Source organism: Mustela lutreola, chromosome 1, assembly GCF_030435805.1.
Source record: "Mustela lutreola isolate mMusLut2 chromosome 1, mMusLut2.pri, whole genome shotgun sequence".
Lineage (NCBI taxonomy): Eukaryota > Metazoa > Chordata > Mammalia > Carnivora > Mustelidae > Mustela > Mustela lutreola.
This window is the reverse complement of record NC_081290.1, coordinates 12,168,755-12,195,800: the sequence shown is the minus strand read 5'-3', so window position 1 is coordinate 12,195,800 and position 27,046 is coordinate 12,168,755. Positions and strand designations below refer to the sequence as shown.

Sequence of the window (27,046 nt, the reverse complement as noted above, 5' to 3'; positions counted from 1 at the left end):
TTTGTCTTTTATTCTGTTGGTATGTGGTATTATATTAATTGATTTTTCAGATGTTAAAGCCACTTTGTTTTCTGTTGGGCACAGCAAAGATGGCGCTGGCCTGCCTTCTCTTCCGGCTAGAAAAGGCGCCACCGTGGCAGTATTGGCGCCAACGTGGCAGTATTGGCGCCAACGTGGCGGTTTCGGTTCCGCATATCTCTGATATTTCCTCCTCTCGCCCAACACACCCTACCCAGTTACTGACTACGTAACCAAACCCCATAGGCTCTCTCCCCACTGACCTCATTTCCCATCCCCTACCCAATATAAGCTGCAACCCCGCTCAATAAAGTGAGATCCTGCTTCGACAGATCCCCCGAGTCTGGTGTGGTTCGTTAATGCGCCTGGACTCGCGACACTCGCCATCCCACTCAGCCCCAAGGGGAGCTACCGGCTGGCCTGGACGCTCTCCTCGTGCCTGTCGGCCTGCAAAACCTACCGGAGTCCGACAGTTTTCCTGGGATTAATTACAATTTTTTGGTGTATAATTCTTTTTATATGGTTAAGTATTTGGTTTGTTAACATTTTGTTGAGGGTTTTTTACATATATTCATAAGGGATATTGACCTATAGGTTTCTTGTGATGTCATTATTTGGTTTTACTATCATGTTTTATTTAGTGTCATGTGTTTTCTCTTCTTGTACTTTTGGGGGAATTTTTAGAAAGAAACAGTATTAACTTTTCTTTAAATTCTTGGTAGAACCATTCAGTGAATCCACCTGGACCTGGGCTTTCCTTTGTGGTAGTTTTTTTTTTTTTTTTTTGAGAGAGTGAGCACAGGCAGACAGGCAGGCAGAGGCAGAGGGAGAAGCAGGCTTCCTGCTGAGCAAGGAGCCCGATGTGGGACTCGATCCCAGGATGCTGGGATCATGACCTGAGCCGAAGGCAGCAGCTTAACCAACTGAGCCACCCAGGCGTCCCTGTGGTAGTTTTTTGATTACTAATTCAATCCCTATTTTTGTTGTTATGTGTCTAAAACAGTTCATGTTTTTCTAATGACTTGTCCCTTTCACCTAGTTATCTCATTTGTTAGCATACAATTTATATTAATATTCTCTTATGATCCTTTTTATTTACATAAAGTTAGTAGTAATATCTTCAGTCTCATTTCTTATTTTAGAAATGTGAGTCTCTCTTTTTTGGATATGTATCTAGTTAAAGTTTTATTAGTTTTGTTGGTATTTGGAAAGAACCAAATTTTGGTACTGTTATTTTGCTTTATTGTTATTCTCTATTTTTTGGTATTCTAATTCTGAGCTTTTTTAAAAAATTTTTTTCTTCTACTAGTTTCGGATATTGTTTCCTTTCTTTCTGTTTTTCTAGTGTCTGTATTTTAAAAGGTCATTTTTCAGTTTTACTGAGACATATTGGCATATAACATTATAATGTATACAACTTAATAATTTGGTACATGTACACATAGTGAGTTGATTCCTATAATTTTAGTTAACATCCATCACCTCATATAGGTATAAATTTTTTTTTGTAATGAAACTTTTAAGATCTACTCTCTTAACTACTTTTAAATATACATGACAGTGTCATTAACTACAGTCAATAAGCTGTGTATTAGCTCCCCAGTTCTTACTCATGTTGGAACTAAAAGTTTGTATTTTTTTTAAATTTTTTAAATTTATTTTCAGCATAACAGTATTCATTGTTTTTGTACCACACCCAGTGCTCCATGCAATCTGTGCCCTCTATAATACCCACCACCTGGTACCCCAGCCTCCCACCCCCCACTCCTTCAAAACCCTCAGATTGTTTTTCAGAGTCCATAGTCTCTCATGGTTCACCTCCCCTTCCAATTTCCCCCAACTCCGTTCTCCTCTCTATCTCCCCATGTCCTCCATGCTATTTGTTATGCTCCACATATAAGTGAAACCATATGATAATTGACTCTCTCTGCTTGACTTATTTCACTCAGCATAATCTCTTCCAGTCCCGTCCATGTGGCTACAAAAGTTGGGTATTCGTCCTTTCTGATGGAGGCATAATACTCCATAGTGTATATGGACCACATCTTCCTTATCCATTCGTCTGCTGAAGGGCATCTTGGTTCTTTCCACAGTTTGGCAACCGTGGCCATTGCTGCTATAATCATTGGGGTACAGATGGCCCTTCTTTTCACTACATCTGTATCTTTGGGGTAAATATCCAGGAGTGCAATTGCTCTGTAAGAAGTAATTACACAGAAACTTAAGATATTTTGTTGTGGACATTACGAATATGACTGTATGTAATAAAATGCCAATAATTTGTAGAATATTAACTGTGGTATCTTATCCTTTACCTCTAGGAAAGTGGTGGGGTTTCTTTAGGCTTTCAATAAGAAGAATATGTTCAATATATTTCTTCCTGGAGAACTAGCATTTTCTGGTTGGCTGCTAATCATTTTAGCATTTTTGTTCCAGCGTCTTACCCTGAAGGTCATTCTGGGGGATCTACTTATACAGTGAGTATTTGGCCCTAAGATGTCTAGTTACCACTAAATCTCCATAGAACTTCTTGAGGTAAATAAAATACCTTATCTCATGAGTCAAACTGCGAAATTATAGCATGTTAGACTATAAATAGATGAAGAAACATCTAGTAAAACCCTGGCATGACAGATAAAGAAACAAGGACAAGAGATGTTATATAAGGAAAACCAATGAAGTACTCATGTACTAGGAATACTCATATTACATGTACTTATTTTAATATTCAATTAAGTATAAATGTAATCATAATGTTTCATACTTAGGAGTTAGACAAATGAGATTATCAATGAACAATGAAAGCATACAAAACATTTTAAGGTAGTAATTATAATTATAGTAAAAAAAGGTAACAAATTACTAATGGTGTGTCTGTTTATTTTAAAATAACACAGGATTATTGAAAGAATATTTGGAAAAGTATGGAAGAGAATAAAAGAAGTAAGATTCACCTCTGGTCTCCATCCAGATATGTACTTAATGTGAAAAAATGCATGCATTTTTTTTTTTGCTCATTTTGATTATTTCTATCTGTATAGTGTTAAATTTGCATAATATGAAGTAAATAAATAAATAAATATATATATATATATGTATATATATATTTTTTTTTTAGAAAGAAAGACTGTGTGTGTGGAAGTGAGGGGGAAGGACCAGGGATAGGGAGAGAGAGAATCTAAAGCAGGCTCCACTTTCATCTCTCATCATGGAGCCCATTGTGGGGCTCCATCTCACAACCCTGAGATCATGAACTGAGCCAAAATCAAGAGGTGGTCACTTAATCACCCTACCATCACTCAAAACCCCCGACCACCCAGGGGACTCAAACCCCCTGACCGCCCAGGGGGCAGTCATCGACTGCCCAGGTTGACTGCGCCCAGGCAATTGACCCCTATTGATCTACAAGCAGATGGATGGAGCATCCCTACATCCACTCTAGCCCTGGTGAGCATGGCTGCATCCAGCTTCTTCCCAGTGGGCTATACCTTGGAGCTATAGCTATAGCTACCTATAGCCAGTGGGTTATACCCTAGAGCTCCGCATTCAGAAAGATAGACAAGGTCCTGATACCTCCAGAGGCTTTTCCCAGAAATTCCTACGCTGGCTCAGTGCTTGTAGTTTGATCCCGGACAAGCCCCCAATGTTAGGGTCCGTGATCAAAGGAACGAGACTCATTCAAAGCGAAAGCCAAGCAAAGCTTAATTTTGCGCCAAGCATCAGAAACCAAACCAACTAGTAGGGGCTATCTCTTATGAAGAGGAGATGATGATGACCCCAACAAGGCCACTCCCAATGAGGCCACTCCGGATGAGACCACTCTGGACGAGGCCACTCCAGACAAGCCAGGCACCCCCATAAATATATAATTTTTAGAGAATCTTGTTGCAATTTGCAAGATGCCTTATTTCTTTAAAGGAGAGTACAGAAGTATTCTGGGATCCTCATAATTAATGGAAAGCAAGTACTTTTTAAGAACTCTTTATTTTACATAATAAAGAATATGGACAGTCTTCATAAACATTGACTTGGATTCAAGTGTTGTTTTGCAACGTCATAACAGCAGCTACTATTACTAATTATTATGATTATACAACTAATCATCATTCTCCTTGTCCTCTTCCTCCTCATCTTGTTCCACTCCTATTGACATCATCACAATCTCTTAGTGTGAAAGGAGACATCTTCCAAGAATAGGGTTAGATTGAATAGAACTTTCACTAATCTTACCTCAGGCTTTACCTTTGTGAAAGTTTCCATAGGTTGCCCGAATAATTTGTAATCAAGAAAGATTTCATTAACCCCTAAATAAGACCTCAGGTTTAGGGGCGCCTGGGTGGCTCAGTGGGTTAAGCCGCTGCCTTTGGCTCAGGTCATGATCTCGGGGTCCTGAGATTGAGTCCCACATCGGGCTCTTGGCTCAGCAGGGAGGCTGCTTCCCTCTCTCTCTCTCTCTGCCTGCCTCTCCATCTACTTGTGATTTCTCTCTGTCAAATAAATAAATAAAGTCTTTAAAAAAAAAAAAGACCTCAGGTTTATGTTGCTGCTAATCAAATGGTAGACAAAAAGGATCTCTGAATAGATTATTTAATAGTTCAGTAAGGGATGCTTGCTGCCAATGTCTTAAAGATATACAATGAATTTAAAACACATATATTCTTTTTCTTATAGGAAATATCATCCTATATACTTTGTAACTTTAAACTATTGATAGTTTCCAGATAGAAGTGGTAGAAATTTAATAAGTGTGCAGAATTTATGGTCCTTATCATACATGAAATATCCATTTTCCCCTTGATCATTTTGACATTATGGTGTCAAGAACTAAGTTCCCTATGGGATTTTACTGAAGTTTCATGCAGGCTTGGTATATGGCAGAGAACCCTTGCTCCAATAAGCATATCCATTTTATGTTCTAAATGTCAAACTCTGGGATCACAAATGAGGAATTACTCAAATGCTGTAAGAAAGGCAAATAATTTTGGATTTGGCTGCCAATATTGTTGGGGACACATAATATTGTTAAAGAATTGTCTTCCCCTTAAGCTAGAATAATGGTGAAGAGCCTTAACACTTACCAAAAAATGTGAGCATTTCATACCTCATCTGATTGTCAAACTATGCGTTTACTCTTAAGTATGGCAAAGAATATTTACAAATTTGCTAGAATATACAGTCTTTATCTTTGGAAACTAGTTCTTATTCAGTGAGGAATCATATCAAATTAGGTGGACAAATTTTAGATTTTTAATAATACTCATAATAGTAACAAAATCATGACAGTAGTTAATACTACTTCTGTATCACTGATTATGTGCCAGAGACCTTTTAAGGGATTTATAGATATTAAAAAATTTTTTCACTGAAAGAAATATGAGATTGATAATGTAGAGTTGGCATAGTCTTATCTTTAACATCTGGTTTTTCTGTCATGTTGTCTGAACTCTTGCAACAACCTCCTAAATGGTTCTCTTTTTCATTCTTGCCCCTCTACAATCCAATCCAGTGATGGCATCTTGGATACTTTTTGAAAAAGGAAATCTGATCATATATTTCCCTTTTCACACTCCATTTTCCCCTTTTTATTAGCTCCATAATGCTCTTAGTAGATGCTTCAGAAGCCTTATAATTATTTGTCTCTAACATACTTGTCCAACATCATCAGCCTCTTTATTCAGCCTCTTTCTATTAGACAAAACAGACTTCTCAGGAACTGTCATTATTACTCTACCTTATTTACTTTTCAGAGTCTTCCTCTCTCCCCATTCCTTCCTCTTCAAGTCTCACTTATCAATGATATGAGATACCTTTCTATGATTCCTGCTGAATGTTCATTACTATTGCAGTCTTTCCTTATTATAATACTTTTCACATAATTTTTTTTATCACATGCTTGTATTTTGTCTTTCCAAGTAGAATGTCAGGCATGTATGGGTAGAAATTGTGTTTACACTGTTCTCTGAATATCCAGGACTTACCTCTGAGCTAGTCACTTCCAGAATATTCTTTGAATGAATGAATGATACTTTCTTTTGTGTTGAATAATGAAGGCCTTAACTGACCCTATTCCCAAAGTCTCCAGGTATAATATGTTGTTTTGCAATGATAATAAAATTCACATTGTAATTTCATCTAATATAATTGTAATATTAGAAATATTTACATTTTTAATTAGCATATATCAGCTTCCCATATCTTCCTCACTGTAATCAGACCTTCTAAATAAAGAATACAGAATCATTTCTACTGAAAATAAAATATAAACAAAGCAAAACATACAGAAATAGGTTACTATAGGCAAGAGATTGACAGATTTGTTGGTGAGTCCTCCAATAAACTGAAAATGTGGTAGGAATAAGTGAGGAAATTCAGGATCCCAGTAGACTTGAGTGAACTATATTTCATCTTTCCTCAATAAGTCAGATAATATAGTGCATCTACCTGAAGGGAAAAAAGCAAACAAAATGTAGAGGAAACAGGAATATTATAATGTGAATATACCAGGTAATTTTCTGAAAGGAGCTTGAAATAATTTAGCCAAAGCTGTTTAAAAGTGCCTGTGGTTTGGAGAAAGACTCAAGATGGAGGAGGAGTAGCAGACTGAGAGGACATCCAGTTGCAGGAGTACAGTTAGATAGTTATCAACATTCTGTACACTTACAAATTCAACAGGAGATTCAAGAGAAGAGCAGCAATTCTAGGAACAGAAAATAGACCACTTTCTTAAAGGTAGGAAGTGCAGAGAAGTGAATCCAAAGTGACAGGAAGATAGACTGCTGGGGGAAGGACCAGCTCCTGGCAAGCGGTGGAGAAATAGAGCACAGAATTTGAACTTTTAAAATTCTGCTCCACTGAGGGACATCGATCCAGAGGCTAAGCAGGGGCGGAGCCCACACAGGGACAGTGTGGTCTCAGGTTCCATGGGGTAACAAAAGGATCAGAGTTGTCTGAATGTAGCAGAGCTCAAAAGTATTAGAGCGGGGAAGGCGGCTATGGAGACGGAACTTTGGAGAGAGCTCTCAGCTTGGGATTACCTTAAACTGTGATCTGTGCACAATCAGACCACTACTCTTTGAGCAGGGATGCCACAAGTGGCAGATCTGGGGAGAACCACCAAAAGAGCAGAGTGGCAGGAATCTGTTGGGTTTGGAGATTCCAAAAGGGGCTGTGCACCAGAGACAGAAATGCTCAGTCACAGGCCAGGTGAGCTTGGAGCACAGTGGGAGACCAGGAAGATGGAAGTGATTGAGCGATTTTCTCAGAAGACATACTGAGGAGTGGGACCCCGAGCTCTCAGTTCCTCTGCGCTGTAGATTGGGAGGCCACCATTTTCATTCCCATCTTCCAGAGAGAGCTCTACGGAAATTGTTCAGGTAACAAAAGCTCCCAAGAGTGAACCCCGAGCAGATTACTTAGCCCAGCCCCTGGCAAGGGTGGTGCAGTTTCGCCTTGTAAAAAGACATTTAAGGATCACTACAACAGGCCCCTCCCCCAGAAGATCAACAAAAACATCTAGCCAAGACCAAGCTCACTGATCAGGAACAGCAGAATTCCAGAGGAGTAAAAACAAAGCATGGAATTTATGTCTTTTTCCTCATGATTCTTTAATCTTGCAAAGTTAAACTTTAAAAATTTTTGTATTCTAATTTTTTTAACTTTTCCTCTTTCCTCTTTTAATGTTTTTTAACTAGTTTATCTTAACAACACCTTTCTAAAAACAAAAATAAAAACAACCCTTTTAAACCTTCATTATTATAGTCATATTTTATCCTTCATCTTATCTAACTTTATTTTTGGTACACATATAGGATTTTTCTTCTAAAAAGTTTTGGGATATGACTTCTTCTAATAGATCAAAATATGTCCTAAATCGAGCACAAGGCCTTGTTCTAGTCTCCATCTTGAGCAAATTCTCTCCACTTTCTTTTCCCAACCAGCTTATCTTACCAATTCCTTTTTTTTAAATTTTAAAAAATTTTCATCTTTACAATCATATTCCATCCCTTCATCATATTTACCCTTATTTTTGTGTATATAGTTTTTCTTTTGTTATAATTTTGGGAGGTAGTTTTTCCTAAGAGAACAAAATACACCCAAAATCAAGTGGGTGGCTCTGTTCTATTCACCAGTCCAATGTATGTGTGTGTATACGCACACACACACACAAATATATATATATATATGTATATATATATTCAATATATATTAATATATATGTAACATATATTTTATTTTATTTATATTTTCTTATATATATATTTATATATGCATATGTGTGTGTATTTTTAATTTTAATATTATATATTTATATATGTGTGTGTGTATTTTTAATTAAAAAGTTATTTTTAAACTTCTTTTTACCCCCTTCCTACTCCCTCCTGTATGGGATCTCTTCTGATATGGATAGCATACATTTTTCTAGGGTCTTTACCACCCTTTACTATTTTATTCTCTCAGTCATATACTCTTATCATATACTCTTATCTCGAAAAAATGACAAGGCAGAAAAACTCACCACAAAAAAAAGAACAAGAGGCAGCACCAAAGGCTAGGGATCAAATTGATACGGACATTGGTAAGATGTCAGATCTAGAGTTCAGAATGATGATTCTCAAAGGCCTAGCTGGGCTTGAAAAATACATGGAAGATTTTAGAACCCTGTCTGGAGAAATAAAAGCCCTTTCTGGAGAAATAAAAGAGCTAAAATCTAAACAAGCTGAAATTTAAAAAGCTATTAATGGGATGCGATCAAAAGTAGAGTCTCTTACTGCTAGGATAAAGAAGGCAGAAGAGAGAATTAGTGAAATAGAAGACCAAATGATGGAGAATAAAGAAGCTGAGCAAAAGAGAGACAAACAACTCCTGGACCATGAGGGGAGAATTTGAGAGATAAGTGACACCATAAGATGAAACAATATTAGAATAATTGAGGTTACAGAAGAGGAAGAAAGAGAGAGGGGAGCAGAAGGTATATTGAAGCAAATTATACTAGAGATTTCCCTAATATGGCAAAGGGAACAAGCATAAAAATCCAGGAGGCACAGAAAACTCCCCTCAAAATCAATAAGAAAAAGTACACACCCCATCATCCCATAGTAAAATTTATGTCTTAGTGACAAAGAGAAAATCCTGAAAGCAGCCCAGGAGAAGAAGTCTGTAACATACAATGGTAGAAATATTAGATAGGCATCAGATTTATCCACAGAGACCTGGCAGACCAGAAAGAACTGGTATGATACATTCAGAACACTAAATGAAAAAAAAAAATGCATCCAAGAATAATACATCCAGCTAGGTTATCACTGAAAATAGAGGGAGAGATAAAAAACCTTCGAAGACAAAAAAAACTGAAAGAATTTGTAAACATCAAATAGCCCTGCAGGAAATTTTGAAAGGGCTCCTCTAAGCAAAGAGAGAGCCTAAAAGTAGTAGACCAGAAAGGAACAGAGAAAATATACAGTAACAGTCACCTTACAGGCAATACAATGGCACTAAATTAATCTTTCAATAATTACCCAGATGTGAATGGGCTAAATGCCCCAATCAAAAGACACAGGGTATCAGAATGGATTAAACAACAACAAAAAAGAGACCCATCGATATGCTGTCTACAGGAAACTCATTTTAGACCCAAAGACACCACCAGATTTAAAGGGAGGGTATGGAAAATCATTTACCATGCTAATACACATCAAAAGAAAGCTGGGATGGCAGTCCTTATATAAGATTAATTAGATTTTAAGCCAAAGACTATAAAAAGAGATGGGGAAGGACACTATATCATACTCAAAGTGTCTCTCCAACAAGAAGATCTAACAATTTTAAATATCTATGCCCCTAATATGGGAGCAGCCAATATATAAATCAAGTAATAACAAAATCAAAGAAACATTTTGACAATAATACAATAATAGTAGGGGAACTTAACACCTCCTTCACTGAAATGGACAGATCATCCAAGCAAAGATCAAAAAAGAAATAAAGGCCTTCAATCACACACTGGACCAGATGGACAACACAGATATATTAAACACATTCCATCCCAAAGCAACACAATGCACATTCTACTTTAGTGCACATGAAACATTTTCCAGAATAGATCACATCCTGGTTTGCGAATCAGCTCTCAACTGGTACCAAAAGATTGGGATAATTCCCTGTATATTTTCAGACCACAATGAAACTAGAACTCAATCACAACAGGAAAGTTGGAAAGAACACAAATACATGAAGGCTAAAAGCATCCTACAAAAGGATGAATGGGTCAACCAGGAAATTAAAGAAGAATTGAAAAAAAATCATGGAAACAAATGATAATCAAAATACAACTGTTCAAAATCAGTGGGACACAACAAAGGCAGTCCTGAGAGGAAAATATATAGCTATACAAAGCTTTCTCAAGAAACAAGAAATGTCTCAAATACACAACCTAACTCTATACCGAAAGGGACTGGAGAAAGTACAGCAAAGAAAGACTAAACCCAGCAGGAGAAGAGAAATAATAAAGATCAGAGCAGAAATCAATGACATGGAAATAAACAAACAACAACAACAACAACAACAACAAAATAGAAGAAATCAACGAAACAAGGCACTGGTTCTTTGAAAGAATTAATAAGATTGATAAACCCCTGGCCACACTTATCCAAAAGAAAAGAGAAAGGACCCAAATAAATAAAATCATGAATGAAAGAGGAGAGATCACAACCAACACCAAAGAAATACAAACAATTATAAGAACATATTATGAACAACTACATGCTAGGAAATTTGACAATCTGGAAGAAATGGATGCATTCCTAGAGATGCATAAACTACTGAAACTGGACCAGGAAAAAATAGAAAACCTGAACAAACCCATCACCAGTAAGGAGATTGAAACAGTCATCAAAAATCTCCAAACAAACAAGAGCCCAGGACCAGACGGCTTCCAAAGGGAATCCTACCAAACATTTAAAGAAGAATTCATTCCTATTCTCCTGAAACTGTTCCAAAAAATAAAAATGGAAGGAAAACTTCCAAACTCATTTTATGAAGCTAGCATTATCTTGATCCCAAAACCAGACAAAGACCCTATCAAAAAAGATAACTACAGACCAATGTCCTTGATGAACACAGATGTTAAAATTCTCACCAAAATACTAGCCAATCAGATCCAACAGTACATTAAAAGGATTATTCACCACTAGCAAGTGGGATTTATTCCTGGGCTGTGAGGTTGGTTCAACATCCGCAAATTGGTCAAAGTGAAATAATACATTAAAAAGAAAGAACAAGAATCAGATCATCTTCTCAATAGACGCTGAAAAAGCACTGACAAAGTGCAGCATCCTATCTTGGTCAAAACTTTCACAGTGTATGGATAGAGCATACATACCTCAATATCGTCAAAGCCATCTATGAACAACCAACAGCGAGAAAAACGGAGAACTTTTCGGCTTAAGTCAGGAACAGGGCAGGGATGTCCATTATCACCATTGCTACTCAACATAGTGGTAGAAATCCTAGCCTCAGCAATTAGACAACAATAAGAAATTAAAGGCATCTAAATCAACAAAGAACAAATCAAACTATCACTCTTTGCAGATGATGTGATACTTTATGTGGAACCCCAAAAGACTCCACTCCAAATTTGCTAGAACTTGTGCAGGAATTCAGTAAAGTGTCAGGATATAAAATGAAAACACAGAAATCAGTTGTGCTTCTATGCACCAACAACAAGACAGAAGAAAGAGAAATTAAGGTGTCAATCCCATTTATAATTGCTCCCCAAACCATAAGATACCTAGGAATATATCTAACCAAAGAGGCAAAGAATCTATACTCAGAAAACTATAAAGTACTTATGAAAGAAATTGAAGAAAACACAGAGAAATGGAAAAATGTTCCACGCTCATGGATTGGAAGAACAAATGTTGTGAGAATGTCTATGCTACCTAAAGCATTCTACATGCTTAACACAATCCCTATCAAAATACCATCCTTGTTTTTCAAAAAAATGGAACAAATAACCTTAAAACTTATATGGAACCAGAAAAGAGCCCGAATAGCCAGAGGAATGTTGAAAAAGAAAGCCAGAGATGGTGGGCATCACAATTCCAGACTACAAGCTCTATTACAAAGCTGTCATCATCAAAACAGTATGGTACTGGTACAAAAACAGACACATAGATTAATGGAACAGAATAGAAAGCCCAGAAATAGACCCTCACCTCTATGGTAAACTAATCTTTGACAAAGCAAGAAAGAATGTCCAATGGGGGAAAAAGCAAAACAAAACCGTCTCTTCAACAAATGGAGTTGGGAAAATTGGACATCCATATGCAGAAGAATGAAACTGGACCATTTCCTTACAACACACACACAAATAGACCCCAAATGGATGAAAAACCTCTATGTGAGAAAGGAATCCATCAAAATCCTTGAGTAGAACACAGGCAGCAACCTCTTTGACCTCAGCCACAGCAACTTCTTCTTTAAAACATCATGAAAGGCAAGAGAAACAAGGCACAAATGAACTTGATCAATATTGAACACTTTTGCACGGCAAAGGAAACAGTCAACAAAACCAAAAGACAGCCAACAGAATGGGAGAAGATATTTGCAAATGACATATCAGATAAAAGGTTAGTATCCAATATTTATAAAGAACTTATCAAATTCAACACCAAAAGAATAAAGAATCCAATCAAGAAATGGTCAGTGGGGGTACCTGGGTGGCTCACTTGTTAGGCATCTGTCTTCAGCTCGGGTCATGATCCCAGCGTCCTGGGATCAAGCCCCGCATCAGGCTCCCTGCTCAGTGGGTAGCCTGCTTTTCCTCTCCCACTCCCCCTGCTTGTGTTCCCTCTCTCGCTCACTGTATCTCTCTCTGTCAAATAATAAAGTCTTTAAATAAATAAATAAATAAATGGGCAGAGGACATGAATAGACATTTCTGCACAAAAGATATCCAGATGGCCAAGAGACACATGAAAGAGCTCCCATCACTCGGCATTATGGAAATACAAATCAAAAGCACAATGAGATATCACCTCACACCAGTCAGCATGACTAAAATTAATAATTCAGGAAATGGCAGATGCTTGGTGAAGATGTGGAGAAAGGAAAACCCTCCTACACTGCTGGTGGGAATGAAAGCTGGTGCAGTGACTCTGGAAAAGAGCATGGAGTTTCTCCAGAAAGTTGAAAATAGAGCTACCCTACTTCCCATCAATCACACTTCTGGGTATTTACCCTAAAGATACAAATATAGTGATCTGAAAGGGCATGCACATCCAAATGTTTATAGCAGCGATCTCCACAATAGACAAATTAGGGAGAGAGCCTAGATGTCCATCAACACCTGAGTGGATAAAGAAGAAGTGGTACATATATAAAATGGAATACAATGCAGCCATGAAAAGAAATGAAATCTTGTCATTTGCAAGGACATGGATGGAACTAGAGGGTATTATGCTGAATGAAGTAAGTCAATCGGAGAGGAAGACAATTATCATATGATCGCCCTGATATGAAGAATTTGAGAATCAATGTGGAGATTTGGGGAGTTACAGAAGGAAAAAAATGAAACAAGAAGGGATCAGGAGGGAGATAAAACATCAGAGACACTTAATCTCACCAAAGAAACTAAGGGTTGCTTGGAGGCAAGGTGTAGGGCATGGTAAGTTGACTTATGGACATTGGGGAGGGTATGTGCTTTGGGGTGTGCTGTGAAGTATGTAAGCCTGATGATTCACAGACCTGTACCTCCTGTGGTTAACAATATATTATATGTTAATGAAAAAAGAATGAAATGAAATGAAACCTAAAAAGGGAAAAAAGAAAGTGCCTGTGGTTTAAAAATTAAATATGTAAATATACATATTGTTCATAAATACACATACAAAAGAAAAAGTGCAATAGACTTTCATCTCTAATGTCACATGCACTCATTCATAATCAATAATTTTTAAACTTAAGCCACTACAATATTTAACATGCATTTGTTTACTCTGTGCAGCTGCAAAAGTAATGAATGCAAATGCAAAAACTGAATTCATCTTCTCAATTAATCCTACCACACTCATGGAAACACTTTTTCCTAGAGTTCTGTAGTCTAGTTTCTTACAATTTAGCAAGCCATTTGATCCCAGATTTTCCAAAAACATTGTGAAGTTCTTGAGAGTATAGCTTTTAATCTATCAGGTTCATGTTAAGAGCTTAATGATATTTGTGCATTAAATAAGAATATTTGCAAAAGTTGCTGGAAACTATCATAAAGTATGGAAATAGATATGTTCACCCTTCATTTTGGCTCATTTTTTCTTTGAATGAGGGTGTAATTTTGAAAAAAATCAGACTAATAACGTGTGTGTCCATACTTCAACAAGGTTTGTAAATATTTAGTTAAGGAACATGCAACCATTAGTAACTTCAAATTATAGGTTCCTCAGTCTGGGATAGAGCTTCTATACCTTTCAATTCTGAAGGAGCCTTCAAACAATATGGCAAGACAGTTTAATTTTTAAAGGAAACTAAACAAGGAGAAAACAATTTCCTCCAATGCTCCATAGATAGTTGTGCTAGAAATATGTAAATCTTAAGTCTAAATGTCTGCTTTGATAAAGATAGTTCATGAGATTTCTATCTTCTATAAAAAATATGGTAAAATTTATATGTGGAATGACTAGAAAGAGTATAGAGAATTTTTAGGGTACTGAAACTACTCTGTTAGCACTATAGTGGTGAATACATAACATTACTCCTTTGTCCAGACTTATCAAATGTACAATCCCAGGAAGGAACCTTAACATGAACTATGGACTTTGGAGGATCATGATCTGTCCATACAGTTTAATCAGTTGTAACACATGTCCTCCTCTGCTGGGGGATGTTGATAATACAGGGAGGGATGAATGTGGGGGGACAGGGCGTTTAAGGTGAATCTCTACTTAATATTGCTGTGGATGTAAAACTCCTCCTTAAGATAAAGCCTGTTACAAACAAATGAACAAGAACAAATACGTGATTGCTTCAATTTGTGGTTTATACTTGGCATGTTCTTGTATTAGCAATGGACCACAGGGTCTTAACTGACCTTATAATTTAAGCTTTCCATAATACCTTGTGAGATTGACAGATCATTTTATGTTTTCATCATTTCACTTATAAAAGACAATTTCCTTTAACTTTATACAAGGTTGCCTTCTGAACCACTTAGAATTAAGACTTCATGCTACCAGTTAAAAACATGACTTACCTAGTACTTCACTGTAAGACTGATCCCAACTCTTCTCATTAAATGTTTGGAACCAAAATTCAAAATAAAGCACATATATCATACTTTCTACTCTCTCCATGAATGTCATTTGCTCACTTAATTCTGACTTGGTACCAGGTACATAAGATGGAATGAAAGGAAATCCTCCTCTATACTTTTCAAATGCATAGCCAGGAGAGAAGCGAAGACTGTACACTAAAGATATTTTAAGTAGCTTAGCCAGAAGCACACCACAGGGTCCAATGGCATCTGCAAGAATGACATCAAACCTTGATTCTTATAGTTTTGTCACAACTTTCTTGTTTAAACTCTGCATCTTTTTTTAAAAAAGATTTTATTTATTTATTTGAGAGAGAGAGAATGAGAATGAGTGAGCATGAGAGGGGGAAGAGCAGAGGGAGAAGAAGACCCCCTGCTGAGCAGGGACTCCGAAGGCGGGACTTGATCCCAGGACTCCAGGATCATGACCTGAGCTGAAGGAAATCGCTGAAGCAACTGAGTCACCCAGGTACCCTAAACTCTGCATCTTTGCAATTTCTTCAAGACAGTGAGAACATTTCCCAATGGCTTCTTGCATTAGTGAAAAACATGTCCAAAATGTATATTTTGGTAGACCATTTATCCATTTATTGACCAGTTGCATCATAGAAACCTGTGTCATTTTTACTTAGATGAAGAGCATATCTCAAATTTTAGAGGAGATTTTTTGTTGGGATTAATAAGAACAGAAGGTGAAGATGTCAGAACAGTAACTTTGTGACCTCTCTGGACAAGTTAAACCAGGATATTCTTTATATGGATCCAGTGGCTATATTCTGTGGGTCACAGCAGCACCTGGACCAGGATATTCTTTATATGGATCCAGTGGCTATATTCTGTGGGTCACAGCAGCACCTTTCCACAACTCCTGGAGCTGAAGTAACAACTCAGCTACAGCTTTCCGTAGACATTCTGCTTCTTTTCAAATCCCACTTCTCTGTTATCATTACTTGTTTTTATATCCAAGGAGAAATCAATCAGGAAGTTAAAATATAACTCCTACATCTCAAAGTAAATACATTATATAAACTGTTTTTATGGCAAGTGGAAAACTTAAGATGTAAAAGGTAGATGTAAATGGTTTATTTGGGCCTGTGTTTCTTTCTCTTCCATTTATATCTAGAAGTAGAATTGTTGGGTCATATGGTAACTCTACGTTTGATGACTGGAACAATGTGAAATAATTCCCACCTGTAACCTTCAGTGGTTTCAATTTTCTGTATCTTGCCACCACTTATTATTTAGCTCTTTGATTATAGTCATGCCTGTGGGGATGAACTCATATTTCATTGTAGTCATGCTTGTCGGGGTGTTGAGTTACTTTTCCCAGAGGCCTCCACCTCCCCTCCCTTGAGAATGACCAATTTGCTCTTCTTTTTTTAAACAGTTGATTTTATAACCTGCCACTTTACTGAAATCATTGCTTAATTCCAAAAGTGTTTTCATAACTTTTTTGTTTTTTCTATTTTTAAGATCATTATTACCAGCAAATAGTGATAATGTTGCTTCTTCATTCTCAATTTGGATGCCTTTTATTTCTTTGGCTGGCTTAATTGCTCTAGTGAGTACTTGCAGTACTCTGTTGAATAGGAGTAGTGAGAATGGGCGACCTTGTCTTATATTTGATCACAGAGAAAACCCTTTCAGTTTCTCTCCTTTGATTATAATGTTAGCAGTGGATTTATCACAAATAGCTTTTCTTATGTTGAGGTCCATTCCTTCTTACTAAATCTGCTAAAGGTTTTTTTTTTTTTTTATCAAAAAACATGTATTTTATCAAATGCTTTTTCGGCATCTATTGACATCATCAACTGCATGATTTTTATCTTTGTGATGTGATGAATTGCATTTATTGATTTGTATATGTTGAACTATCCTTATATCCAGAGATAATTCCCAGTGGTCATGGTGTATACTTCTGTTAATGTGTTCTTGAATTCAGATTGCTGATATTTTGTTGAGAACTTTTGCATCTATATTCATCAGAAATGTCAGTGTATTCTTTTATCTGGTTTTGGTTTTAAGGTAATTTTGACTTCATAGAAAGAGTGAAAATGTATTCTCTTCTTTGACATTTTGGAAGAGTTTGAGGCTTGGTAGTCAATTTTTAAATGTTTCACACAATTCACCTGTCTGCCTCTGGAGTTTCTGTGTTAAGAGCTTTTTGAATACTTACTTAATCTTTGGACTCATTATTGGTATCTTTTGTTAATTTTAAAAACCAATTGTCTTATTATTGAATTGTAGGTTTTCATATAGCCTGATAAAGATCCCTAATGAGAGGTATAATTTGCAAATACATACTCAATTCTGTGGATTGTCTTTTCACTTTCTTTGTGGCATCCTTTATAGAATAGAAGTTTTAAATTTTGATAACATCCAATTTCTCTATTTTTGATTTGGTTGCTTGTGCTTTTGGTACCATATCTAAGCAAGCATTACCAAATCCAAGATCACAGTTTTAACCCTATGTTTTTTTCCTTAAGAGTTATATAGTTCTAGTCTTACATGTAGATATTTGATTCATTTTGAGTAATTTTTACGTATGGTTTGATGTAGTGTGTCCAACTTCATTCTTTTACATATGAATAATCAGTTTTTCCCGAAGAATTTATTTAAAAGAGTGTTCAGGGGCACCTGGGTGGCTCAATGGGTTAAAGCCTCTGGCTTCAGCTCAGGTCATGATCTCAGGGTTCTGGGATTGAGCCCCGCATTGGACTCTCTGCTCAGCAGGGAGCCTGCTTTCCCCCTCCCCCTGCGTTCCTCTCTGCCTACTTGTGATCTCTGTCAAATAAATAAATAAAATAAAAATAAAAGAGTGTTTATTCCCTTCTCAAAAATGAACTGGCCAACACTGTGTAAGACTATTTCTGGTTCTAAAATCTATTCTGTTGTTCCACATGCTTATTTGTATGCCCAAGTCACACTCTCTTGATTACTGTCATTTAGAATTTTTTTTCTTCCAAGTTTTAATTTAAATTCCAGTTAGTTAACATACAGTATAATAGTTTCACATGTAGGATTTAATGATTCATACCTTACATACAATACCCAGTGCAGTGTAATTATTTTTAAAACCAGTGTAATTCTTCCAATCTAAAGATTGTTTGACTATATTTATTTTAGGTCCTTTAATACACCTATATGAATTTTAAGACTGGCTTGCCAATTCATATAAGAGTCAGCTGGGGTTTTGATAGAGATTTTGTTGAGCTGTATATCAATTGAAGAATTGCTATTACAAAAATGCTGTTTAAATGCTTGGATATGAGAGGCCTTCCTTTTATTTAGAAATTTTAAAGTATCTTCCCGCAATGTTTTGTAGTTTCCACAGTATAAATTTTGCACTTTCTTGTTCAATTTATGAAATATTTTGTTCTTTTGATGGTATTGTACTGAGACCCTTAATTTCATTTTAGATTGTTTATTGCATATCCTTGGAACTGGCTAACTAGCATTTGTTGAGGACTATTGAATCTATATTCATAAGAAATATTGGTCTGTAATGTTTTCTAGAACTGTCCCTATGTATTGGTAATATCAGGGCCTTATTGAATATGTTGGCAAATATTTACTCCTTTTCTATTATTTGGAAGATCTTTTTGAAGAACTGATATTAATCCTTTAAATTCTTAAAATTATCAGTGAATTCATTTGGGCATGAACTTTACTTTCTAGGTATTTTTTTTTTAAAGATTTTATTTATTTATTTGACAGAGAGAGATCACAGGCAGGCAGAGAGGCAGGCAGAGAGAGAGAGAGAGGAGGAAACAGGCTCCCCACCGAGCAGAGAGCCCTACGCGGGACTAGATCCCAGGACCCTGAGATCATGACCCAAGCGGAAGGTAGCGGCCCAACCCACTGAGCCACCCAGGCGCCCTCTAGGTATTTTTTTGATTGCAGATTCAATCTATTTTTGTTTTAGGCCTATTCAGATTTTCATTTTCATCTTGAGTCTATTTAATAGTTCATCTTATCTGTATCTACTAACATTGAAGTTTCTGTTGCAATGAGTTGAGTGCATGATGAAAGAGTGGGTCATATTCCAAATGTATAGGTCGTGTTGATCTTTTCTTCCAAGTTTTTATTTAAATTCCCAGTTAGTAAACATAGAGTATAATATTAGTTTAAGGTGTAGAATTTAGTGATTCACCACTTCCATAGAACACCTGGTGCATTTAAGCAATTCCCTACCCACCTCCTCTGGTAACCATCAGTTTGTCTTCTGTAGTTAAGATTCTTTTGTCTGGTTTGCCTGTCTCTCTCTCTCTCTCTCTCTCTTATTTATTCCTTTTCATATGTTAATCACTTTCATTTCTTAAATTCCTCATATGAGTGAAATCATATGGTATTTGTCTTTCTCTGACTTATTTCGCTTAGCATACTACTCTCTAGTTCCATCCTTGTCTTTGCAAATGGCAAGATTTCATTCTTTTTTATGGCTGAGTAATATTCCATTGCATACATGAACCATCTCTTTATCCATTCATCAGTCATTGATTGCTTACCCTCTTCAAGGTTAAGCAGTGTGCTCACTGGTGATAACCAGATCCTAGCAATATTACTTGCTTAGCTTGTCAGGACTGCTAATTAGATTATTGAGACCACTATGATGATACTTTGATCCAAATGTTAATGCTTGATAAAAAATTGTGAGCACCATCCGGTTCTCATGTAGCTTTAAGGATTAATTTTAGAGGTCCTCAAGGAATTAAATGTAGGGAATTTAAGAAACATGACTGCAAAGGCAGTATACAGGAAAAGGTGGAGTGGGTTTTGTTCATGAGGGTGTACGAAAAAAAATTTTGTAATTTTTGTAAGAAAAAAATTGTTGATAATGCTGCTATATACATAGTAATGTGTGTGTCCCTTCAAATCAGTATTTTTATGTTCTTTGGGTCAATATCTAGTAGAGCAATCCCTGGATCATAGGGTAGGTCTATTTTTAACTTTCTGAGGAATCTCCATACTGTTTTCCACAGAGGCTGCCCCAGTTTGCATTTCCATCAACAGTGCAAGAGGGTTCCCCTTTCTTTACATCCTTGCCAGCACCTGTTGTTTGCCATGTTGTTGATTTTAGCCATTCTAACAGTTGTGAAGTAATATCTCCTTGTAGTTTTGATTCATATTTCCTGATAGTAAGTGATGTTTAGCATCTTTTCATGAGTCTATTAGCCTTCTGTATGTCTTCTTTGGAAAAATGTCTGTTTATGTCTTCTGCCCACTTTTTAACTGGATTACTTTTTCTGTTGTTTTTGGTGTTGAGTTGTGTAAGTTCTTCACACATCCTTCAGTTCCTCAATTTCTTTCATGAGTGTTCTATGGTTTTCAGAGTACATATCTTTCACTCATTTGATTAGATTTATTCTTAGGTATGTTATAGTTTTTGGTGCATTTATAAAAAGTGCATTTGGAATTGATTCTTTGATTTTTCTTCCAACTGCTTCATTATTGATTAATAGAAGTGCAACAGATTTCTGTACATTGATTTTATATCCTGCAACTTTGCTGAATTGATGTATCAGTTCCAGCAAATTTTTGGTAGAGTCTTTTGTGTTTTCTCTGTAGAGTAACAGGTCATCTGCAAAGAGTGAAGTTTGAATTTATCCTTGCCAATTTGGATGCCTTTTATTTCTTTTTGTTTGCTGATTGATGAGGCTAGGGCTTCTAGTGCTATGTTGAACAACTGCGGTGAGAGTGGACATCTGTTTCATGCTCCTGACCCTAGGGGAAAAGCTCTCAGTTTTTTTCCTATTGAAGATATTAGCTGTGGGTCTTTTGTCTATGAGGTTTATGATGTTGAGTTATGTTCCATCTGTATCTACTTTGTTGCAGTTTGAATAATGGTTGCTGTATTCTGTCAAATGCTTTTTTTTTGTATCTATGGAGAGGATCGTGTATTGTGTATCATATTGATTGATTTCAAAATATCGTGCCACCCCTACAGCCCAAGGAATAAATCCCATTTGATCATAGCAACTAAATCTGTTAATGTGCTATTGGATTTGATTTGCTAGAGTCTTGTTGAGAAGTTTTACATCCATGTTCATCAGGGGTCTTGCCCTGTATCTCTCCTTTTTAGTAGTGTCTTTGTCTGGTTTTGGAATGAAGGTAATGCTTGCCTTGTAAAATGAGTTTGGAAGTTTTCCTTACATTTCTATTTTGGAACAATTTGAAAAGAACAGGTATTATCTCTTCTTTAAATGTCTGGTAGAATTCCCCTGGGGAGCCATCTGGCTCTGGTCTTTGTTTGTTGGGAGAGTTTTGATTACGATTCAAGTTCTTTCCTGGTAATGGGTCTGTTCAAATATTCTACTTCTTCCTTTTTCAGTTTTGATAATTTGTATGTTTCTAGGAATTTATCCATTTCTTCCAGATTGCCCAACTCATTGGCATATAATTTTTCATAATATGCTCTTATTGTTTGTATTTCTGTGGTATTGGTTGTATCCTTCCCCTTTCATTTGTGATTTTATTTATTTATTTGGGTCCTTTCTCTCCTTTTTTGATATATTTGGCTAGAGGTTTATTAATTATATTAATTCTTTCAAAGAATCAGCTCTATTTTCATTGATCTGTTTTTTTTCTATATTTTTTATGTCTGCTCTAATATTTATTTCATTTCTTATGCTGGTGCTAGGATTTATATGCACTTCTTTTTCTAGCTCCATTAGGTGTAAGGTTAAATTGTGTTTGAGACTTTTCTTGCTTCTTGAGGTAGACCTGTGTTGCAATATACTTCCTTCTTATGACTGCTTTTACTGCATCCCAAAGATATTTGACTTTTATATTTTCATTTTCATTTTTTTCCATCTAAAATTTCTTCTTTAATTTCCTCTTTGACCTATCCTTTCCTTAGTAGCATGCTTTATAATTTCCATGAATTCATGGTCTTTCCAAATTTTTTCTTGTGGTTGACTTCATTATCCTAGTATTGGGGTTGGAAAATATTTCAATATTTTTGTACTTCTTGAGGCCCAATTTGTGACCTAGTATGGGATCTTTTCTGCAGAATGTCCCATGTGCAGTTGAAAAGAATATGTATTCTGGTGCTTTAGGATGAAATGTTTTGAATGTATCTGTTAAGTCTACCTGGTCCAGTGTGTCATTCAAAGCCATTGTTTCCTTGTTGAGCTTCTGTTGAGGTGATTTGTCCATTATTGTGAGTTGGATGTTAAAGTCCCCTATGGTTATTGCTTTATTACCAATGAGTTCCTTTATGTCTGTTATTAGTTGTTTTATGTATTTTGGTATTCCAAGTTGGGGGCATGAATATTTACAATTGTTAGATCCTCTTGTTGGATAGTCCCCTTTATCATGATATAATGCCCTTCTTCATTCCTTGTTACAATCTTTGGTTTAAAATCTCATTTGTCAAGGCACTTCAGTGGCTCAGTGTGTTAAAGCCTCTGTGTTCGGCTCAGGTCATGATCCCAGGGTCCGGGGATCAAGCCCTGCACAGGCTCTCTGCTCAGCAGGGAGCTTGCTTCCTCCTCTCTCTCTGCCTATTTCTCTGCCTACCTGTAATCTCAATCTGTCAAATAAACAAACATCTTAAAAATCTCATTTGTCTCATATATGTATTACTTCTCTGTTTTTTGTTTTTGTTTCTGTTTTTTCATTCATTTGCTTGTTTAATATTCCTCCATTCCCTCACTTTCAATCTGCAGGTGGCTTTAGGTCTAAAATGAGTTTCTCGTAGGCAGATTACAGATGGGTCTTGTCTTACAATTCTAATCCATCTACCTTCAGAGTAATTATTCATAGATATGTATTCAATGTTATTTTATTACTTGTTTTTTCATTGTTTCCTGAGATTTTCTCTGTTCCATTCTAGTCTTGTCACTTTTGGTCTTTCTCTCCCGCTCAAAGAGTCACTTTATTTTTTCTTGTAGGACTAGTGTAGTAGTCACAAACTCCTTTAGTTTTTGTTTGTCCTGGAAACACTTTAGCTCTCTTATTCTGAATGGCAATCTTGCTGGATAAAGTGTTCTTGGCTGCATATTTTTCCCATTCAGTTTGTTGAATATATCATGCCACTCTCTTTTGGTCTGACAAGTTTCTGTGTAAATCTACTGATAATTGATTTGTTTTCCCTTGTAGTTTAGGGATATCTTTTCCCTCACTGCTTTCAGAATTCTTTCCCTATCTTTATATTTTGCAAATAGTATTACAATAAGTCTTGGTGTTGGCCTGATTTTGTTGATTTTGTTGAGTGTTCTCTGTGCCTCCTGAATTTAGATGTCTGCTTCCTTCCTCAGATAAAGGAAGTTTTCAGCTATACTTTACTCAAATAAAACTTCAACCCCTTTTCCCCTTTCTTCTTCTTTGGGATTCCTATGATAAGAAAGTTCCTACACTTTCTGCAGTCACTGAGTTCCCAAAGTCTACATTCATGTCCAATATATTTTTTTCACTATTCTTTTCAGCTTCATTATTTTCCATAGTTTTATCTTCTATATCACTTAGTCATTCTTCTGATACTTCCATCCCTGTGGTCATTATATCTGGGTGGTATTGCATTGTATTTAGAGCCTTTTACTTTTTCTGTTTTCCGCCCCCTTTGGTCTGACTAGCTCTTATCTGTGTTGTAAGGGATTTACTGGTATCCTGTAGGCTTTTTGTAATCCCAGCTTGTATCTTTATGATGGTTGATTTAAATTCCAGTTCAAGCATATTACTTATATTTGTGTTGATTAGATCTCTGCCTGTGATGACTTATTATTTTTACTTTTAGGGTGAATTTCTCTATCTTGACATTCTCTATAGATCTCTGTTTTCTCTGTGTTAGGAAAGCCTGTTTTGCTTCTTTCTCCTGAGAGTAATGGCTATATTAAGAAGAGGTCTATACTGTCCAGGGCCTAGTGCTTCAGGGAGTGTTTCTAGTGTATGCTGCGTGCATTCTAAGCTACAGTTATTTTCAAAATGTAACATTTGTAGCTCCAATTTTTTTTAGGTATTTCTTAGTTATATTATTTTCCTATATGTATAATTTTTTATAAATGTAGTAATATTATTACTGAGTTCTTTCTCTTCAGAACAACCTGCCCCCATATGTAGGGGCCTACAGCATCAATAATCTTTTTATTATTATCTCTCATAGTTCTGGGTGTCAGCTGGGCTCAGGCAGTAGGTTCTTTGCATTGATTCTTGGGTTTCTCAGTAGGTTACAGTTATATAATGGCTGAGATATAATCATCCAAAGGATCTTCACTCACACATCTGGTGATAATTAGAAAATACTCAAGTTGCTGCTATTTGTAGTCATGTTTTAAAATTACCATAAAATAAACTTTTTATTAACATATTATGTGTTATTGTTTCAGGGGTGATAATCTGTGATTCATAAATCTAACAGAAGTCACAGCACTCATCATAGCACATACCCTCCCCAATGTCCATCACACTATAATCTTTTAAAAACCAGCCAGCAGAGGTCACTAAGCTATTGTAAAATTCATGAAATATTCACATTAAAAACACAGTAAAATAGTTAAGAATTGTGCATTTAGATCTTCACATGTATTGAAATTTTTAATAAACATTCTAACATATTTATTACTAGATATTTTAGATGAAAGATTTCCTAAACATGGAAAAGGGGCCCAAATTTTTAACAATCGATGGTATATCAGATTTTGGTCAATTCCAGTATTCTGACTGACATTACTGACCTGATAGCACAATAACAAAATCTTGGAACTTGTTATATTGAAATAATATGTTTATTTCATTAGCAGATTTTTTTTATTCAGTATAATTAATACATGAAAACCATGTTGTAAAATGTCAAAAGATAAAGACATGTATAAATGTCTAAATTACCATCATTTGATGTTCTGGGTGTTCTTTCAGAATGTTTCTTTTGTGTTTGTACAAATTTACGTGTATTTTATTTTATTTCCAAAAGAGAGTATCATGATTGTGTTTTTTCTAGAACTTTGTCATTTAGCAATGTGATGGGAACATGCAACAATATTGCCTGTAACAAAGTCTTCTGTGTAATTATTGTATATATTATGTCTTTCATTGGAGGTATGTTTGATAGATATTTAGGTACTTCTGGGAATATGCTGTCCATAAACATGTGCATGTGTATTTCTACATGACTGATACCTAGAGGTAGAAATGCATGGTTAAACAGTATGTTTAAAATTTATTTGAGGGTGCCTGGGTGGCTCAGTGCGTTGAGCCTCTGCCTTCGGCTGCGGTCGTGATCTTGGGTTCCTAAGATCGAGCATCACATTGGGCTCTCTGATCAATTGGGATACTGCTTCCTCTACTCTCTCTGCCTGCTGCTCTGCCTACTTCTGATCTCTCTCTCTATCAAATAAATAAATAAAATCTTTTTAAAAATTTTTATTTGAAAGCCTCATTCTGCATTATACTTCATAAAAACAGTTTTCTCAGATTCTTTTTTTTTTTTTCTTTTTTAGCAGAAGGGCATTTCCTTAATTTGATAGAATATTTATCTACAGTAAGGCAGTACCAGGGAATATTGGTAAAACAGGTAAAGGTTTTCCCTGAAATTGTGAAGGCGATTGGAATAATCACTGTTTCACCTCAATTCAGTATAGTACTTGGGGTTCTGGCCATAAAATAAAGTGTTACATGTGTTCAAATAAGATGGACCCTGAAGTTAATTAAAAAAAAAAAATAGCCATTTATAAGAGAAACTGACAGAATATAAAGGTGGTTTCCTTAGCTTGCTAAGTAGTAATTATCTCACTCTGGCACTAATTAAGAATATTTACTGTAATGATCACTTCACAGGTAAGTAAAACAATTTACATTTTAAACACTTACTTCTGTAGGATATATTCTATCACTTGAAGTAGAAATAAAAGCCAAAGAATGTCTTACCAGACAACATGCTGACCTTAAGTATTTGTTAGCCAAGGCTCAGGAGCCATAGAGAGCTTCATAGCATGCCACTCCCTGCAAGCAGCATGTGGGACTGTGGCTTTGCAGCTCAATACAGCATCAGTGTCCTCTGAAGGCATCAGAGAAGAACAGGCTGCCAAATCAAGACAGGCGCAGGCCTGCGGTGATCCATGCCCCCTTTCAGAGCTTGCAGACAGCAAGGATCTCAGTAATGGCACCAGGTACCCAGACATTTATCTGCATGGCTGGTCACCAGTCTTTGCTGGGGTGCTGTCAGTAAGCGGAATACGAAGCTGTGGCAAGGCCCACTGAAGGAGTGGTGGGCTGTGATTGGACCCTCTAAGCTCAGGGCAGTGGCCCACAGCAGCGTCCATGTGGCTAGCACACAGAAGATGTACACCAGGTTAGTGAATGTGCCATTGTTTGTGCAATCAGCCACATGCCCCAGTCGTACTAAAATAGCAGTGTCTGGCTAGGTACCATGTAGGGCATGTACACCTTTGGGTGAACTGAGGCACACAGCCAGGCTGAAGTTGTAAAGACTAGGTTGGCCGAAGGCTGCCAGCCATGCAGCACTTGGCAAGCCAGGCTGTTTATTCCCACTGTGTCGTAGTCCACAGGGTCCAGGGGGCCTGGGCTGGGTTGCCGAGTACCAGAACAGGTCTGGGGGTAGCCAACTTCATGAAAGCCCACTACTAGCATGGAGGCTACCTCCAGGTGCCAGTGCTGGGCATGCCCTTTGGAGCAGCATCTCACATCCACCCTGGGCATCCTTCTGGGCCACAAGAACCAGTCATCAGACTCTGGCCACCAGCCTCTGCTTCAGGGGATGAGGTGCTACTC

The 27,046-nt window shown here is 36.6% G+C and overlaps 1 pseudogene; it reads right to left on the bottom strand.

Annotated features, from left to right (window-relative positions):
- Positions 1-26,974, bottom strand: part of LOC131823218 (UDP-glucuronosyltransferase 2B31-like) — a 56,071-nt pseudogene extending 29,097 nt beyond the window's left edge.
- Positions 26,975-27,046: the final 72 nt, after the last annotated feature.